Consider the following 18,085-nt stretch of genomic DNA (forward strand, 5'->3'; position numbering starts at 1 on the left):
TTCACAGTGATTTCGTTCAGTTCGTCTGACTCATCACCCCTGAAAACCATCTCCGGAACTGGTATCTCCCCAGCATCCTCATTTAGTAAAAACAGAAGCAAAGAATTCATTTAGTCTTTCTGCAATGGCCTTATCTTCCCTAAGAGCCCCTTTAACCCCTCGGTCAGCTAATAGTCCAACCGACTCCCTCACAGGTTTCTTGCTTTGGATATATTTTTAAAAGTTTTTATTATGAGTTTTTGCCTCAATGGCCAACTTCATTTCAAATTCTCTCTTCACCTGTCTCTACTCCTTATGTTGGCTTCCAGTTTCATTAAAAATAGATTACAAAATTCTTCTATTTATCCATAACCACCTTCACAAGAAATCTGCCATCTGGTTATGCTCCTCTCTTTGTTTGTGTCAACCATCCAGACAGCTGTGCTCCATGAATAAAAGACTTTCGAAGTCCCATCAGTCTGAACAGCCTGGCTTGACCTTGCTAGACAACATGCCTTTTTCAGTTGTGGGCCCCTTCCTCTGGAATTCTATCCCAAATCATCTTAGGCTCCAAATGAACTTAAGGGAATTCAAGAAAAATCTAAAAACTTACTTATGCTCCATCACTTACAAATAGGCAAAAGTAGACTAAGTTCCATCTAGTCGACTTTTTGAGGCACACTACCTTTCTGTCAATACATTGTCTGTTATGATATACTATTCTGTTCTTATTATTTTACCTTTTTATGTGTGATTTTTACATTGTTTGTTTTTTTTATGAATGTACTTCTTGTGAACTGCTTTGATCTAACCCCATTGTATAAGCAGTATATAAAAAATTTAAATAAATTATTCCCTATACAAAAGGAGCTTCTACCAGCGCAAGCCATGCAAACAACATCCATATAGATCGCCTGTCTATCAACAGCCTGGGCCTCAAACGCAACAGCCTCAACAGAGGAGCCAACAAAGAGGTTAGAGAACCCAAAAAGCACAACAAATGCATCACCAGAAACAGCAGGGTTTTTAAGGAAGGATCAGTCACAACACCCGTTGCATGTCGGGAACAGGATAACATTCTTTCACCAAGCCTGGTCCAAGATCACAATCGATCAGTGGGTTCTCAATATAATTTCCCATGAGTACGAGCTGGATTTCACTCAGCTCCAATTGACTCTTCATCTAGTGGCACTCATGAGAGAACTTTCCCAAATTCCTTTGTTACAGCAGGAAGCTCAGACTCTAATCCACGCTCTCCTACTTTCTCAAATCAACAGGGTCTATTATTCCCAATACTTCCTCATCCCAAAAAGTCGGGAGGTCTCTGCCCAATTTTATACCTGTGTTCTCTTAACAAGTTTATCATGAGGCAAAAGTTCAAGATGAATTCCCTGAAATCAATCCTGGCATTTCTTCAACCTAACGATTGGATATGTTCTCTGGACCTGAAAGATGCATATACTCACATTCCCATCTACAGTTCATTTTGGCATTTTCTTTGTTTCCAAGTGGGGAAACAACATTAACAGTACAAGGTCCTTCCCTTTGGACTCTCTTCTGCCCCGAGGGTCTTCACAAAATGTCTATCGGTAGTAGTGGCTCATTTATAGAAATAGGGAATCAGGATTTTCCCATGTCTCAGCGACTGGCTCATTGTTGCTCCAAATCCGCAAAATCTATGGGATCACTTGATAGAGAAAATTCAATACCTGGAAGGACTGGGATTTATCATAAATTACGAAAAATCCTACCTTGACCCTTATCAGATTCTTCAGTTCATAGGAGCAAAGATTCACACACCATTATGCAGGGCATTCCTGCTCGATGACAGGGCTCAGACGCTGCATGCTCTGTACCTACTTCTTCAGCGACAGACCTACATGACAGTACACAGAGTTCTAGTCTTACTAGGACACATGGCAGCAGCAATACATGTGATCCCTTGCACCCATCTTCACATGAGGAGATTACAATGGGGTTTAAAGTGACAATGAAATCAGTGCAGACAGCCCATGTCAAAGAGGATTCATGTTACAGCCTCAATGAAAATGGACATATCCTGGTGGCTAAAGCCCTCAGTATTGATAAGAGAGGTGCCATTCAGTAATCCCACCTACTAGTTAATACTCACAACAAGCACTTCAACAAAAAGTTGGGGAGCCCATCTTCTTCATTTGAAAACACAGGGCCTATGGACCCCAGCAGAAAGCCAGTTCCAAATAAACCTATTGGAATTGAGAGCAATAAAGAATGCAATACATACCTTCGCTCCAACGCTGTAGGGGGAGTGTGTAATGATCCACACGGACAATCAAGTAGCCATGTTCTATATAAATAAAGAAGGGGGATCAGGTTCCAGAATTTTATGCAAGGAAGCAATGCAGATTTGGTAATGGGCAGAAAAATAATGGGACAATCCTACAAGCATCCTGTCTACCAGGACTGGTGAATATGGAAGCAGACAGGCTCAGCAGAATCTTCCACCCGCTTGAATGGTCCCTACACCAAGCAGAAGTAGAGGATCTTTTCAACCACTGAGGAACTCCTTGCATAGATCTGTTCGCATCGGAGCACAACATAAAACTGAACACCATTTGCTCAATTCTTCCCAGCAACAACACAGGTTCTGACTTTCACAGACTGGGGTACTGATATGCAGACATAAGGAAAAAAGCACAGGTCTGCTTCAACGATAAAATCCATAAGCAAAGAACTTCAAGCAGAAGGCTCATCACCCAGTAAAAGAGAAACATGGGGGTAACCTGCACAGTGCGGCAGATACTACCATAAGAAGCTTGCTGGGCAGACTGGATGGACCATTTAGTCCTTTTCAGCCATCATTATTATTCTACTATATATATATATATGTGTGTGTGTGTGTATGTTTAAAATATGTATGTGTGTGTAATATATATATGTGTGTGCATATGTGTTCGTATATATATATATATATATATATATATATATATAAAATGTTACATTTTATGTTCTAAGCACAAATACAGAAAATTCACTTATATATTCACTATTTAATTATGGTATGATCATCATATCTCTGGCTGCTGAGTACACATGGATTCTGTCTTTGTGTCTGATCACAGCACTAGCAGTTATAATTGTAGGTGAAACCCAGTCACGTAAATATCTTTTTTTTTTTTAAGAGAAAATGTTTGGTTATGCAAATAAAAGGCATTTATCTGGAAGAGTTGAATGTATAGGTCAGGAATGTAACTAACAATAGATGGAAAAGTCCTGACACTGATTCAGTGTTTCAAAACAATTTCTGCATCAGGCATCACCAGTAATTATTCATGTTGCTCGGATATCACAAGCATTGCACTTCCTGAATAATAGAATCCTTATGTTATCGCATCCATTCGGGGAAAAATCTCTTCATTCACTTCCAGCACATAATGTCTTTCACCTTCCTATAAATAAACGTTATAGTTATGAATAAAGCTTAACTATTAAAAAATGCACTGTATAACATATATATATATATATATATATATATATCAATATATATATGGAATTATGGAAATCGGCCATTGAACATTATCGCCGGCAGTAGCACGGGGAATAGCACCACCTTTTCGCTATGCCCGTGATAGCCTGCAGCTGGCCGCACCTTGGCAGGTGAAACCGCACTGCCGTGGTGCGGCCAGCTGCAGGCTATCGCCCAACCGCCCCCTGCTTCGCCCCCTCTGCCCCCCCTTTAGAGCAGGATTCATCATTCTGCATGGAATGATGAATCCTGGCCTTAGATTGTAAGCCCTCTGGGGATAGGGAAATACCTTCAGTACCTGAATGTGATCCACTTTGAAGTGCTTAAAAAAAAAGTACAAAAAGCGGAATATAAAATATATAAATAAATACTCTAATAAATTTAGATGTGCACACAAACTGTCAAATAATGTAAAACATTGCCTGAAATAGTATCACAAACATGTCTGTAAAATAGTAAGACTAAAACCCTTGTTTAAAATTCTCTGATATATCGATATCTTCAAATGTTTGCAGGTTGCTGGGACTGACTGCCATCTTTTGAGATCAGTAAGTAAATGGAAAAACTTGAAATAACGCTGGAGTTCAATGTGAAGCCACAAAGGCATGATAGACTGTCACCACAGAATAGCAGATGTGTCTTCATCAAGGATTTATAGCAGTTGTGGAGGATGACTTGCTCTGCTGCTGTTTCTTGCATAGGAAGGAAACCAGCAGGAAATAGAACTGCCAATTACACATGTTCTGCTTGATGAACAGTAAAATAAAAAGCTAAAAACTTCTATAAGGTATAATGGTTGACTTTTTTTTTTTCTTCCATTTAGTCCATGCATTGCTATACTGTTAAGCTGAAAAACTCCAAAATTGTTCTCTCTAGTTGAGTAGTGAATGCATCAATATCACCTCCTCACAGTGATGGCTGAACCTGTTCTGAAATAGTCTGTTTCATTGTGTGAAATTATGATCCTTTGTCAAACAATGTTGTACAATATAAGGATTCTGTTATTCAGGGCCTTACCATCTATTGCATTCCTGTACATTTAGTTCTTTCAGATAAGTGCCTTTTATTTGCATAATCAAAGCATTTCTCTGAAAAAAGATGTTTACAGTGACTAGGTCCGACCTAGCGCTGTGATCAGACACGAGCCAGAATCCACGTGTAGCTAGCGGCCAGAGATATGATGCTCATACCACAATTAAACAGTGTTTGATTTCATTTGCTTTAACCATAAGAGTGAATTTTGTGGTTTTTCACTCCTTTAGCCTTTGGTATATGTTCTTCCAGGTTAAATATATAGGAGAAATGCTTAGTACAACTGACCCAGTATATTTTGGATGCTGGTCATTAGTGGGATGGATTTATCAAAGGTTTTCCCATAGACAGTGAACAGAAGAAGACATTTGTTAATTCAAGCTAAGGGTTTATTTTTCATAAGAAGCCTTGACATGGAACTTTTTGCCATTTGATGGAAAATGCTCAGTAGCACTCATCCAAAACACCATACAATTCCTTTGCTACCAGCTTCTCTTGAAGTTTCAACAGAACAGACGTTAGCTCTAAACAATGTGTATCAGTAATATTTTCTGTAAGTGGAGAAATCCATTTCCCATATGCCAGGCCTAGCACTGTCACAGTCATGATGTGGGAGTTTGGAAAGTGGATGTAATCACAGACAGGATTTCTGCAGGAATGCTGTCCTTGCGTGATGTTTGCATTAGCCATTTATGTCTTGCTGGGGAGAGGTCTTCTGGTTGCAATGTATTTCAGATTTTTCTCTGAAAGCACAGATGTTTCAGACATGCTTTTTGCATTAATTTGTACCTTGATCTCCAAGCTATTGCAAGATTATGCTCAAAGACCAGAGGGCGTGAACTTATTTCGCTGTAAACTATTTAAAAAAAAAAAAAAAGCTGTCTCTGGGAATGTATGAAAGAGGTAAAATGAGCTTGAGTTTGCAGTTTCAAAACTTCAGCCACAGTCCTGTTCCAACACCTGTTGGAAGCAGTTATTTTCATGCTGATGCTTTGACATTCATACTGGCTGAATTTTGGAGCACTTGAACTCGTTGCTTGTCTTGGGGGGAGAGTGCAGAAAGCAGGCAGATCTTTGTCATCTCTTCTAGTCCTTTTCTGTCCTCTTTAAGGGGAAAATATGAGAGGGGGGGGGATTCCTTTGAGTAGAGGAATAGCCTAGTCACTGCTGCTTCTTATGACCTTGGGCGAGTCGCCTACGCTTCATTACCTCAGGTACAAACTATCAGGGTAATTTATCATTTTGCCATAAGGGCTATCGCTGGAAATAACTACACCTATTTCCCCTGCGTTATAGAGAGAGAGAGAGCTTCAGTATAGCAAAGTGGGGTCACTGTCCTACTCTCTACCTAGCCTGATTGAAATTCAAATCAGGCTAGGTAGAGAGTACAGGGTATAAATCTACTTTTCTTTTAACTCTCAGTGCTCTAAATGATACCCAATTTTCACAGGTGTCTACTGTGCCGCTTGTACCTGTGACGGTGTATCTAAAATTGGCCCCTCACCCCGAATTTTAAGTCCACCCTATTATAATGTAATCCACTTTGAGGTGCCAAAATGCGAAACAAAAATACCGTATTTTTTGCTCCATAAGACGCACTTTTTTCCCCCCAAAAGTGGGGGAGATGAAACTTAATGTGGATAAGTGCAAGGTGATGCATATAGGGAAAAATAACCCATGCTGTAGTTACACAATGTTAGGTTCCATATTAGGTGCTACCACCCAAGAAAGAGATTTAGGCCTCATAGTGGATAACACATTGAAATCGTCAGTTCAGTGTGCTGCGGCAGTCAAAAAAGCAAACAGAATGTTGGGAATTATTAGAAAGGGAATGGTGAATAAAACGGAAAATGTCATAATGCCTCTGTATTGCTCCATGGTGAGACCGCACCTTGAATACTGTATACAATTCTGGTCGCTGTATCTCAAAAAAGATATAATTGCGAAGGAGAAGATACAAAGAAGGGTGACCAAAATAAGGGGAATGGAACGGCTCCCCTATGAGGAAAGACTAAGAAGGCTAGGACTTTTCAGCTTGGAGAAGAGACGGCTCAGGGGGGATATGATAGAGGTGTTTAAAATCATGAGAGGTCTAGAACGGGTAGATGTGAATCGGTTATTTACTCTTTCGGATAGTAGAAAGACTAGGGGGCACTCCATGAAGTTAGCATGGGGCACATTTAAAACTAATCGGAGAAAGTTCTTTTTCACTCAACGCACAATTAAACTCTGGAATGTGTTGCCAGAGGATGTGGTTAGTGCAGTTAGTATAGCTGTGTTTAAAAAAGGATTGGATAAGTTCTTGGAGGAGAAGTTCATTACTTGCTATTAATTAAGTTGACTTAGAAAATAGCCACTGCTATTACTAGCATCAGTAGCATGGACTAGACTTAGTTTTTGGGTACTTGCCAGGTTCTTATGGCCTGGATTGGCCACTGTTGGAAACAGGATGCTGAGCTTGATGGACCCTTGGTCTGACCCAGTATGGCAGCTTCTTATGAGGGACAAAAGGCAAAGCAGCATAAGAGCTGGAGCCACTGCTGGTAAGGTGGGGGGGGGGGGAAATGCTGCTAGGTTGGGGACGGGGGATGAGACAGAGGAAGACCAGATATTCCAGGATTCACTGGCAAATGGTTTGTGCATCATCATGTTTATTACAAAAGTGATGGTGTATATTATTATGACAGAACTACTTCAGACACTAAAATATATTTATAAATACAGTGTTCAAAACTCTTTCTAGTTTTGTTCCTAATATTTTTTTATAGCATTAATTAAGAAGATGTTTTGCCCACTTGGTGTCCAAGGCCCAGGAGTACTGTAGAGATGAAAGTTTACCCTCTGAGTCTCACATACGGTATTGCCTGGAAAAGATTCTTGGCAGGGGAGAGAGGGTTTTGCATACAGGGAACAGGAGGTAGAGAAGGAAATGCTGAGTGGGTGGATTGGAGAAGGGGATTGGATGAGAGCTATAAAGTCAGGGACGGATTGGCCTATCGGGGGATTGGGCATCCCCCAGTGGGCCGGTCACTCTGGTCATGTGGTCTTCCGAGCGCGGCCACGACAGAGCTGTGCTCGGCAGACCACGGGGTATCTCCTTGGCCGGCCTGGGCAGAAAATCCCCAGGCTGATCTTTACCCGGAATCCGCCCCTGCATAAAGTGTTATTTTTCAGTTCTACAGGAAATTGTAGTTCGGTAAATTTGTCTTGACTTCTGTGTACCAAAATATACCGGTACTTAGATATTTACTGGTACCTGGAAAAATGAGTACGGTAATACAGTATTTCCCCACTGATTTTTCTCATTTTTTTAGAGAAATTCCGGGAAACATAAAAATAAAAAACAAAGGCCCCTAAAATTGATCTCAGAAAATCCATTTTTTCAGTAGCAGTGGGAAAGAAGCAACTGCGTGTTGGAGGGAGTGGTGCACTGTTGGAAGGATCGGGTGGCAGGCGCAGGCTTTCCTTTAGCTGCCCCATGTGCCTGCTCCAGCCTATACCTGCTTGCTGTGCATGAGTGCATTTCCCTCCTGCAGACTGACAGTTCTTTCATTACTGTATTTTCTTGCAGAAAAATACCACAGTCTCATGCTACATATGGTACAAAGATGTCAAAGCAGAAAAGGCAAGCATATAAAATTCCTTTTAAACTGGAGGTAGTAAAATATGCTAAGGAACATGGAAACAGAGCAGCAGAGAAACATTTTGCGCTACTTCCAACTGAAAAAATAGGGGAGTGGGGGGAAACAGGAGGGCAGGCTGCAAAGTGGCCACAGTTAGACGTGGACATGAAAAAATGGATCACACATCACAGGAATAATGGCTTCCCAGTCTCTACAAAAATGATAATATATGAAGCCAAATGCATTGCTGTAGAGAAAGGCATTCAGGATTTTACTGGATCACCATCCTTGGTGCTACAGATTTAAGAGGCGAAGTGGCCTTGCTATGCGCACCAAAACTAGAATTGCGCAAAAAATGCCAAAAGAATATGAATCAAAGTTTGTGACTTTTCACAAATTTGTAATTGATGCTAGGAAGAAAAATGATTTTGAAATTGGCTAGACTGGGAATATGGATGAAGTCCCGCTAACCTTTGATGTGCCATCTAACAGGACTGTTGATCTGAAAGGTGCCAAAACCATAACCGTGAAAACCTCAGGACATGAGAAAACCCATTACACGGTTGTGTTGTCCTGCTGTGCAGACGGCACCAAACTGCCACCGATGTTAATTTTCAAAAGGAAAAACATGCCAAAAGGAGCGCTCCCACAAGGAGTTTTTGTGCATGTTCATGAGAAAGGATGGATGGACGAAAATGGAATGAGAGTATGGGTTGAAAAAGTGTTGTCCAAACGTCCTGGAGGGCTTCTGAAAAATACCTGCCCTATTGACCAGTTTAGAGCACTTATTAGTGAAACCACAAAAAAGCACTTTAAAGAAGTGAAGACTCATCTAGCTGTAATTCCTGGGGGTCTTACCAGCCAGTTGCAACAAACTTTTAAAGTCTTTACGCGAGAAGAGGGGAGCAAATGGATGGCTGCTGGTAATCATGATCTGACACCTGCTGGACGAATGAAGAGGCCCACTGTCACTTAAGTTTGTGAATGGGTGAAAACATCATGGCAGTCAGTGAAGGATGAAACCGTTGTATGGTCATTCAAAAAAATGTGGCATTAGCAATGCCTTAGATGGCACTGAAGATGATATGATATATATGAAGATAGCGAAGAAAGTGATACCAGTGATTGTGAGCAACTGAGCTTCCTAAATACTGACACTAGCGATGATGAGTTCTTGGGGTTCCCAGACAACTAGAAGAGTACTTGAACGTTAAAGACTCTCCTCATTTGTTAATGACAGTGATGATGGTTCTTAATATTGCTGTTCACTTTACATTATTGAAATATTATTCTGTTATATTTTATTAAATATTTTAGCACACCATTTGGTTCCGAATGTTTTTTTTCTTATTTTCCTCCTCTAAATCCTAGGTGCTTCTTATGGTCAGGTGCGTCTTATGGAGCAAAAAAATATGGTAAAACACTTTAAATATATTGCATATTTCCTCTGAGTTCTGTGTTTATTAAAAAAAAAAAAAAAAAAGAAGCCATACAGAAGGGAGTAATGGCTTCAGAAGTAGTAGGTATGTAGCTGGCTTGCATCTTGCAGTGAACATGCTTGTCTCACGTAAGTTTTTTGTACCTCATCTAAGTCTGTTCCTTTTCTTGTACAACACAGCACAGTGTAAATGGATGGCCCACACTAATCAGCAATAATTCCTTGTGTGTGCATACTTATCTGATTTGTTATGGACATTCTACTTTGTAATGTTTTACTGGATAAGACTCACACAAACCCTAGTTCAGTTTATATTGCGGCTGCATCTCAACCAGTTAGAGATACGCAAGCTTCTGCTTCTAACACAGCTGGGTATTTTTTCTTAGGAAGTTCATTACCAAAACCACCAAGGTATTTATTTTCCTCTTGGGTACTAAAAAGTCAATTATTTTTGATTGTGCAATTTGGTTGCTTTTGCAAGTGGTGGATTAGGTGTGAATTTTTATTTCTTAAAGCTATAGCTGATGCTGCATTGTGATGTTTTATCTGTTATTTGTTTAATTACATAATAAGTGTATTGCATGCTAGAGAAAAAGTGTTATTGGTTCTCAAAAGAGCATGGTTTCTGTTGTTCAAGAGTGTTAGCAGTAATGTTTGGACTCTGCCATCGGTGATGCTCAACTTGGCCCTCTGTCCTCATCCCCACCCCCACCCTTCCCCCAACCAGTCAGGCTTTATGAATATTCAAGAGCTGTTTTATTGAAAACAAATACATTGGTAGGGATATCCTGAAAGTCTGACTGGCTAGAACAGAGGTGGACAACCTTGTACCCATCGAGAGCTACAAAACCAGAATTCACAGAGGCTGAGAGCCGACTTTCACGAGTTGATGCCCCCTATTCCCACCCACCCGAAAGAAAAGGCCAATCTCTGACGCAGACACTAACTCAGTCCCCCCCCCCCACCCCAGACACAGATACTCGCCCATTCTCTCCTCCCCTCTCCCAGACACACACTCACCCACTCTTTCTCCTCCCCTCTCCCAGACACACACTCGCCTACTCTCCCTCCTCCCCTCTGACACACTCGCTCACTCTCTCCTCTCCCAGACAGGCACTCCCCCACTCTCTCTCCCCCACCTCTCAGAAACAGGCACTTGCCCACTCTCTCCCCCCCTCTCCCAGACACAGACACTCAACTACTCTCTCTGTCTCTCTCTCCTTGACACTCACCCTCCCTGTCCCCCTCACACAGACACTAACCTACTCTGTTCTTTGATGCACTCACCCACTCTTTGTCTCTCTCAATACAGACACTCACTCTCTCTCCCCTGGTCACTTTGTCTCCTGACACACTCACCCACTCATTCTTCCCCCAACACAGTCATCCACTTGCACTCCCTCTTTCTCCCCAACACAAATACTCTTGCACTCTTTCTCTGACACTCACCCACTCTTGCACTCTCTGACATTCTCACCCACTTTCTCTGACACAGACCCTAACTCACTCTCTCCCTCTCCCAGACATTCTCGTCCATGCTGTCTTCCCTCCCACTCACTTTCTCTCTTCCTAACACATCCTCACTTAGTCTTTCTCTCTCCCCGACACACCTTCACCCACTCGCTCTTCCCCCTGATACTCACCCATCTGTCTTCTCCGAAATACTCACCTACTCTTTCACTCCCAGATACCCTGCTCTCTCTCCTCAAAACACAGGCACTCACTCTTTTTATGTCTCTCTCCCAGATACAGACACTTATCTACTCTCTCTCCTCGCCAGACACATGTACTTTCTCTCCCTCCCAGACCCACTCACCCATTCTCTCTCTGTCTCTCCCAGACATACTCACCCACTCTGACTCTTCCTCTAAGACGGGCACTAACCAGTCTCTCTTTCACTTTCACTTTCCCAATCCCCAGCCACACCCTGGCTTCACCAGTCTTGTTGTGTCGCACAGTTCCCCACTTGCCCCCCCCCCCCAATCTTGCTCTTTTTCCCTACCACTCTCATCCCCACCAGCCTTCTTTTACTGTAAACCCCCCAATCAGTCCCTGTCCTGCTTACTTTCTGCCAGTCAATAACTTCCTTCTACTCCCCAGTATCATCCTGAGCTTATAAACCAGTAATGTTTCATCTAGCTAGTCTTCCCCAGCCAACTTGAATCAGCCACCCTCCACCCCCCACACTACTGGCTGCCCCTGTGTTACCTGTATAACTAGGGGTTACATTTTTTTTTAAGTACTCACATTGGTGGCCAGTGTCTACAGTGCTGCCCTTTTCAGGGACCTGACCTGAGCAGGAGCCTTTGTGGCTGCAGAGCAGCAGTTCACCATTGCTGATTTTATGACGTGCTCAGGGAAGATATGAGGCTGGTGACAGCGAGGGGAGCTGTTTCAGATCACAGTAACAATCCTGGAAGTTGATTATTCCTTTCACTATGCAGCCCAGCATCCCTCTTAGCTGCTGCCCTGTTGCATTGCTTTGTTGCTTTCAGATCTCCAAACACAATGATCCTGAGGTCCTTTTCATGGTCCTTGCATATTAGTATTTCACTCTCCTTTTATGGCTTTTCTGAATTACCAACTAGATAAGAAACAATGAAGGATAAAGATTATCTTCTTTTACATACAATTAGTGAGTTTATAATAGACAATTATAGTTAAAACACATTTTTAATCAAATGTAAATGTGTTATACAAAATTACAAACATTTTTACACATTCAAACATTTTAACATTCAAACAAAATTACAAACATTTTTACACATTCAAACATTTTAACATTCAAACATGTGGTGCATCATTGCTGGAACCAAATCTCAACCCGTAAAAACCCAATAAAAACAATAAAAATACTCACGCCAACTAACCGTTCCATACATTCCTACAATAAAATAAAAAAATGAAATGAGTTGCTAACTCAATTCACATAAATATGTAGCATTAAAAACTGTTCTAAGTAAATCACCTATTAGTCTTCTCCAATAACTTCGTCAGTTCTCATCTCCTTCTCCTATGCTCTCATTAGAATCAAGGGATGTAAGTTTTTATAAAAACTCCCAACTTCTCATCATCATCTCTTATATTCTCACTGGAGTCAAGGGATATTAGATTTTATAATGGCTCTCGACAATTCTTTGTTTCACCCTACAGACAAAGGGTTTCCTCAGGGGAAATGTCAAATCTTAACCATACTCGAAAACACAAAGCAGAGGTGCAAAACTGCGTAAGTCGTGATTTAAAAAATCCACTTAGCGCTGTTCTCTCCTCAGACTAGATTCCATTTACCATTACACGCTGACTTCTATCAGGCAACCAATTTGTAATCCATTCCACCACCTTGGCCCACCCATGGTTATGCTCTTGCTGTGGATTGTGATCTGGTTAAAAAACAGGAAATGTAAAGTAGGACTAACGGGTCAGTTCTCTCAATGGAGGCTGGAAAATAGTGCAGTGTCCCAAGGATTTGTACTGGAGCCAGTGCTGTTTAGTCTTCCTCTGTAATGATCATTGTACAGTTGGGCAACAAGAGATGTCTAATATAGTGCCAATATAGTTTATAGAGAGGTTCTCTAAATGTCTATAAGCTTTCTGTTAGTTACTTAACAAAATAAAACAATATTTATCGTTTTCAGTTAACAAACATATAGTAAAAGTTATCTAAATACTTTTCACTATTTTTATCCAGTGCCTCGAGAGCTTTAGTAAAGAGCTGTCCACTGGAGCTGGAACATTCTCAGCATTTTGTGATCTGTCTAACCTCCAAGCCAGGGTTGCCAGATGCCAAAAATATTTAGAGTCCAATCAATCACCAAATCTAGCCTAAAGGTAGCCCAAAACTCAAAATTTGCAAAACTATTTTTATTATGCATGTTTTGTACACAAATTCCTGTATTGTGTGCAGACAAATTAACAATGTATATAAAAAAAACTTTAACAAGATTGATAGAAAAGAATAAAAATCAATGTGAACTTCCCACCCACCAACCAGCCAAGACTAGAAAAGGGCCAATCAGGTGACAAAATATTAGCAATAGCTTGCTGTCCAATGGTCTTCTGAGCAGTAATAGGTTTCTAACCAATGGCACTGCAGGATGTTAGTCTTCTAACTCCCTAAGGATACTGGGAGGTTATGCTGTTCAAGCTACATACTGAGTAAAGCAAGCATCCCAAGCTTCAGTTTGAACTACAGTGTAAAGGTGTTAAACACCATCTGAAGACCATCTCAAAGGAAGTGCACTTTTCTGGAGAAAGCACAAGTCCTAGGGCAAAACCAGAAATTAGAGTGCACATAAAACTTCTGTTTTGCCACACCACCCTTGCAAATTTTCTGGGAGGAGTGGCTGCAACTCAAGTTGTATCAGATGGTGACCTGACCAAGACAGTGGAGTGGTTTGGATGTGGTCAGTTGACAGCTCTTTGATGAGGTTGTACGGCAATAATATCAGGTCAAGGGTATGGTGTGCTATATGTTTTGGCTCATTGCCACTCGAACTTAGATTACAAAGTAACTTGAAGCTAAAACTAATCTAAAAACCTGGCTTTTCAAACAAGCTTTTTATAAAGACAAAGAGGAAAACAAGTAAAAGCTAAGTAAGCACTAAGTAATTTTCTTTTTTTAAACATCACAAAATACATATGAACACTAGACCTGAATCGTTTTATCAGTTTTTCAACCAACATTTAAGCCTTATTCATCATATAGCTATATTATTAAAATTGTTACCATTCCATGTTGGCACATGTATAACTTGTAATTTATACCAGTTTACCTTGAATATCCTTTGGTGCCTTTATGTAAACCGTTGTGATGGTGAACTATCTTAATGACGGTATAGAAAAGTTTTTAAATAAATAAATAAAATAAATTGATTAAATGGATAAGGCCTAGGGCTTCCTGTGAGGAGAGGGAATTTTTTTGTGGATGTCGAGTTTGTGTTATCAGCATGGATGAAGTCACATACAATGAGTGCTCAAGGGTGCTCTATTATGAGTGTCAAGAGGACCTGGAGAGTCGTCTCCTTGCTCAGTGATGGGCGATATATTAGGAAGAGTCCCCATTTGGGATTTATGTCTGTCTGTAGGAAAATGGATTCAATTTCATCATGTTTGCTGGCTGGACGGGAGGGTGTGTGTGTGTGTGTGTGTGAAAAATATTGCTACTCCTATGCCTTTTTTATTTTTACATGGGGAGTGGACAAAAGTGTAGCCTTGGGGGCAGATTTAGAGAAACTGGGGCAAGACACCTGGGCACACAATGCTGAATCATAGGCACATGATGTCAGCAGGTTGGTCTGTCAGAAGATCATGTAGTAGTTCCATTTTGTTCTGAGTGGATATAGTATTGAATAACAGCTTGTTGAGAGTATTTTGACTGGTGTTAGTGATTGTTGTGCGTTGAGTATCTCTTTGGGGGGGGCGTATGATAGTTGTATGAGGTTGTCTGTGTTTGTGGATTCAATACATAGTTTGGGGGAATATCTACCCCGGACAGTGATTGTTCTGATTAGAAATGCTGCGGGGTTTGGGGGGAAGGTGTTAGATGGGAGATATACCGTATTTTTCGCTCCATAAGACGCACCTGACCATAAGACGCACCTAGGATTCAGAGGGGAAAAAAAAAAAAAAATTGTGCTAAACCGGCTCTGCGTCTGGGCGTCTTATGGAGCAAATTAGGGGAGTGCATAGCTTTTTTTTTTTCTCCCCATTTTGTTTTCGGGTCTGGGGAGGGCCGTTTCGGTCCACTCCCCAGATCAGAAAACTTTTCTTTCTCTGGGAACCCCTCCCCCCCAAAAAAACCCCCCATCCCAACCCTTTAAATTAACAACCCCCACCCCCCTGACCCCCAAAGACCTGCCGACAATTTCCTGCAACCCCCCCAAGACCTGCTGACTTAATTTCCTGCAACCCCCCACCCTCCTGACCCCCCCAAGACCTGCCAAACGTCCCTGGGGGTCCAGGAGCGGTCCGGGAACGATCTCCTGGGCGTGGGCCGTCGGCGCCATTTTGTTTACTGGCAGCCGATGGCCCTATGCCCTCACTTTGTCACTGAGACCGACCGCTGCTATTGGTTGGTCTCAGTGACATAGTGAGGGCATAGGGCCGTCGGCTGCCAGTAAACAAAATGGCGCCGACGGCCCTATGCCCTCACTATGTCACTGAGACCGACCAATAGCAGCGGTCGGCCTCAGTGACATAGTGAGGGCATAGGGCCGTCGGCTGCCAGTAAACAAAATGGCGCCGACGGCCCTATGCCCACACTATGTCACTGAGACCGACCGCTGCTATTGGTCGGTCTCAGTGACATAGTGAGGGCAAAGGGCCGTCGGCGCCATTTTGTTTACTGGCAGCCGACAGCCCACGACCAGGAAATCGTTCCCGGACCGCTCCTGGACCCCCGCTGGACCACCAGGGACGTTTGGCAGGTCTTGGGGGGGTCAGGAGGGTGGGGGGTTGCAGTAACTTAAGTCGGCAGGTCTTGGGGGGGTCAGGAGGGTGGGGGCTTGCAGGAAATTAAGTCGGCAGGTCTTGGGGGAGTGGGGGGGGGGGGGTTGTTAGATTTTTGTTTGGTTTTTTTTTTATATTCGCTCCATAAGACGCACATACATTTTCCCCCCACCTTTGGGGGAAAAAAAGTGCGTCTTATGGAGCGAAAAATACGGTAGCACATAGTGAGTAGTGATTGAGGGCAGCGTAGGAGATGCAGGTATGGTCCATTTTGCTTTAGTGGAAAGAAAGAAAGCTGCCACCCCCAGTTAAGTGGGATGGTGGACTCTTATTCAGTTGAGATCTAAGGAATATATGGAGAGCCTGGATTATTAAGATGCTGTAAGTGGCAAGGTGGGTTAAGGGATTAGTGGTGACTTTGGATGACTTCCCTTCAGAGAGGGTGGGGCAGGGGATGCCAGAAGCACAAGGAGTGGAGCTAGGAGGGGGGGAGGGAGGCTTTGATCCTCACCCCCTCTTCTTTCCAAAGATTGATAAGAGGTGCACACAAAGGGGCACACCCTTTGTGTTGTCCTTCGGCAATGGGGCCCACCTTTGGCCTGGCTCGTTAAAAGGTCAGGCTCTGTATGATGAGGTAGATCGACTGGGGAAGAACCTGGTCAGCCCTGCTCCCTCCAGTTACAGCCGCAATCTCAGTCCAGTGTAGGCAGTGGGAGAGGAGCCCCTGATGGAATCATATTGGCAGGAGAGGAGTCCCCCTCCCTTTCCCTCCCTGCTGCTATGGTGTGTCCTGGATCCTACCTTGAATTCTTCAGCCCGGTCAGAACTAGATTAGCCTATGAAGTGCCTGGGTTTAGCAGGCACTGTACAGGTATGTCAATTCATATATGTAAAGCATGAATAGATCATGTTCAGCTGAAGAGCAAATTCTCAGCAGAGCCTCATATAGATGTCACACTAATACGTAAAACCCAAATACAGCATGATTAGCTGAAGAGTGGATCTTCATCATACATGTCTCATGGATACATCACAGTCTATTAAAAATGATGTTTTAACATAATTTTAAGTACATAAAATTTAAAATACTGGGTCAGACCAAGGGTCCATCAAACCCTGTATCCTGTTTCCAAATTGGCCAATCCAGGTCATAAGTACCTGGCAGGATCCGAAGGGGTCGATTCTATGCTGCTTATTTTAGGGATAAGAAATGGATTTCTGCAACTGCACCTTAATAATGGTTGCTGAATTTTCCCAACTAAAAGGAGGACTGTATTGCTGTCACAAATTTTTAAATAATAAATTAGCTCAGCCAGCAATTTTGAACTTTCACTGTATTATATGTGTTTTTTTCAAGACTGAACAGTTTCCAATTCATTTCACACATTCCTCCTTTTATTTACTATTTTTATGTGTGAATCCATTACTCCACCTGGGGTTTTTGCTTATGAATTTTCCCTTCAGGAATTTGTCCAAACCTTTTTTAAACGCAGCTATAGTAATAGCTTTCACCACATCCTCTGGAAATAAATATTAGAACTTAATTATGCATTTGGTTAAAAAAATATATCTTATTAGTTTTAAATGTATCACCTAGTAACTTCATTGTGTGTCCCCTAGTCTTTGAACTCTTTGAAAGAGTAAACCACTGATTAATGTTTATTTGTGTCACTCCAGTCATTATTTTATAGACCTCTATCATATGTCTCCTCAATTGTCTCTTCCACAGGCTGAAGATTCCTAATCTCTTTAGCCTTTCTTCATAGGAGAGTTGTTCCATCCCCTTCATCATCTTGGTCGCCCTTCTCTGTGCCTTTTCTAATTCTGCTATATTGTTTTTGAGATATGGTGACCAGAACTGTACACAGTACTCAAGGTGAGGTTGCACCATGGAGCAATACAGAGGCATTATGATATTCTCTGTTTTATTCATTTCTTTCCTAATAATTCCTAGCATTCTATTTGCTTTTTTGGCTGCTGCTGCTGCTGCACACTGGGCATGTTTTATTTTAATAAATGTGTAAAAACTGTAAACAGTGTTAGCACAGCTGCTAATTTAAA

The 18,085-nt window shown here is 41.9% G+C and overlaps 1 protein-coding gene and 1 long non-coding RNA gene across 5 annotated transcripts in view; one reads left to right on the forward strand and one right to left on the reverse strand.

The window, feature by feature from the left end:
- Positions 1–12,462, reverse strand: part of LOC115087780 — a 40,699-nt gene extending 28,237 nt beyond the window's left edge. Inside the window, exons 1-4 of the long non-coding RNA XR_003855610.1 lie at positions 12,438–12,462; positions 11,825–12,161; positions 2,243–2,305; positions 1,731–1,855 (exon numbers count right to left, since the gene is read on the reverse strand). This is a non-coding gene — a long non-coding RNA (uncharacterized LOC115087780). The remainder of the gene's footprint in view (positions 1–1,730; positions 1,856–2,242; positions 2,306–11,824; positions 12,162–12,437) is intronic.
- ATG5 (autophagy related 5) overlaps positions 1–18,085 on the forward strand; it is a 305,920-nt gene that overhangs the window by 95,228 nt on the left and 192,607 nt on the right. The gene's annotated exons all lie outside the window — the stretch shown is intronic.

Source organism: Rhinatrema bivittatum, chromosome 3 (assembly GCF_901001135.1).
Source record: "Rhinatrema bivittatum chromosome 3, aRhiBiv1.1, whole genome shotgun sequence".
In the NCBI taxonomy this organism is placed as follows: domain Eukaryota; kingdom Metazoa; phylum Chordata; class Amphibia; order Gymnophiona; family Rhinatrematidae; genus Rhinatrema; species Rhinatrema bivittatum.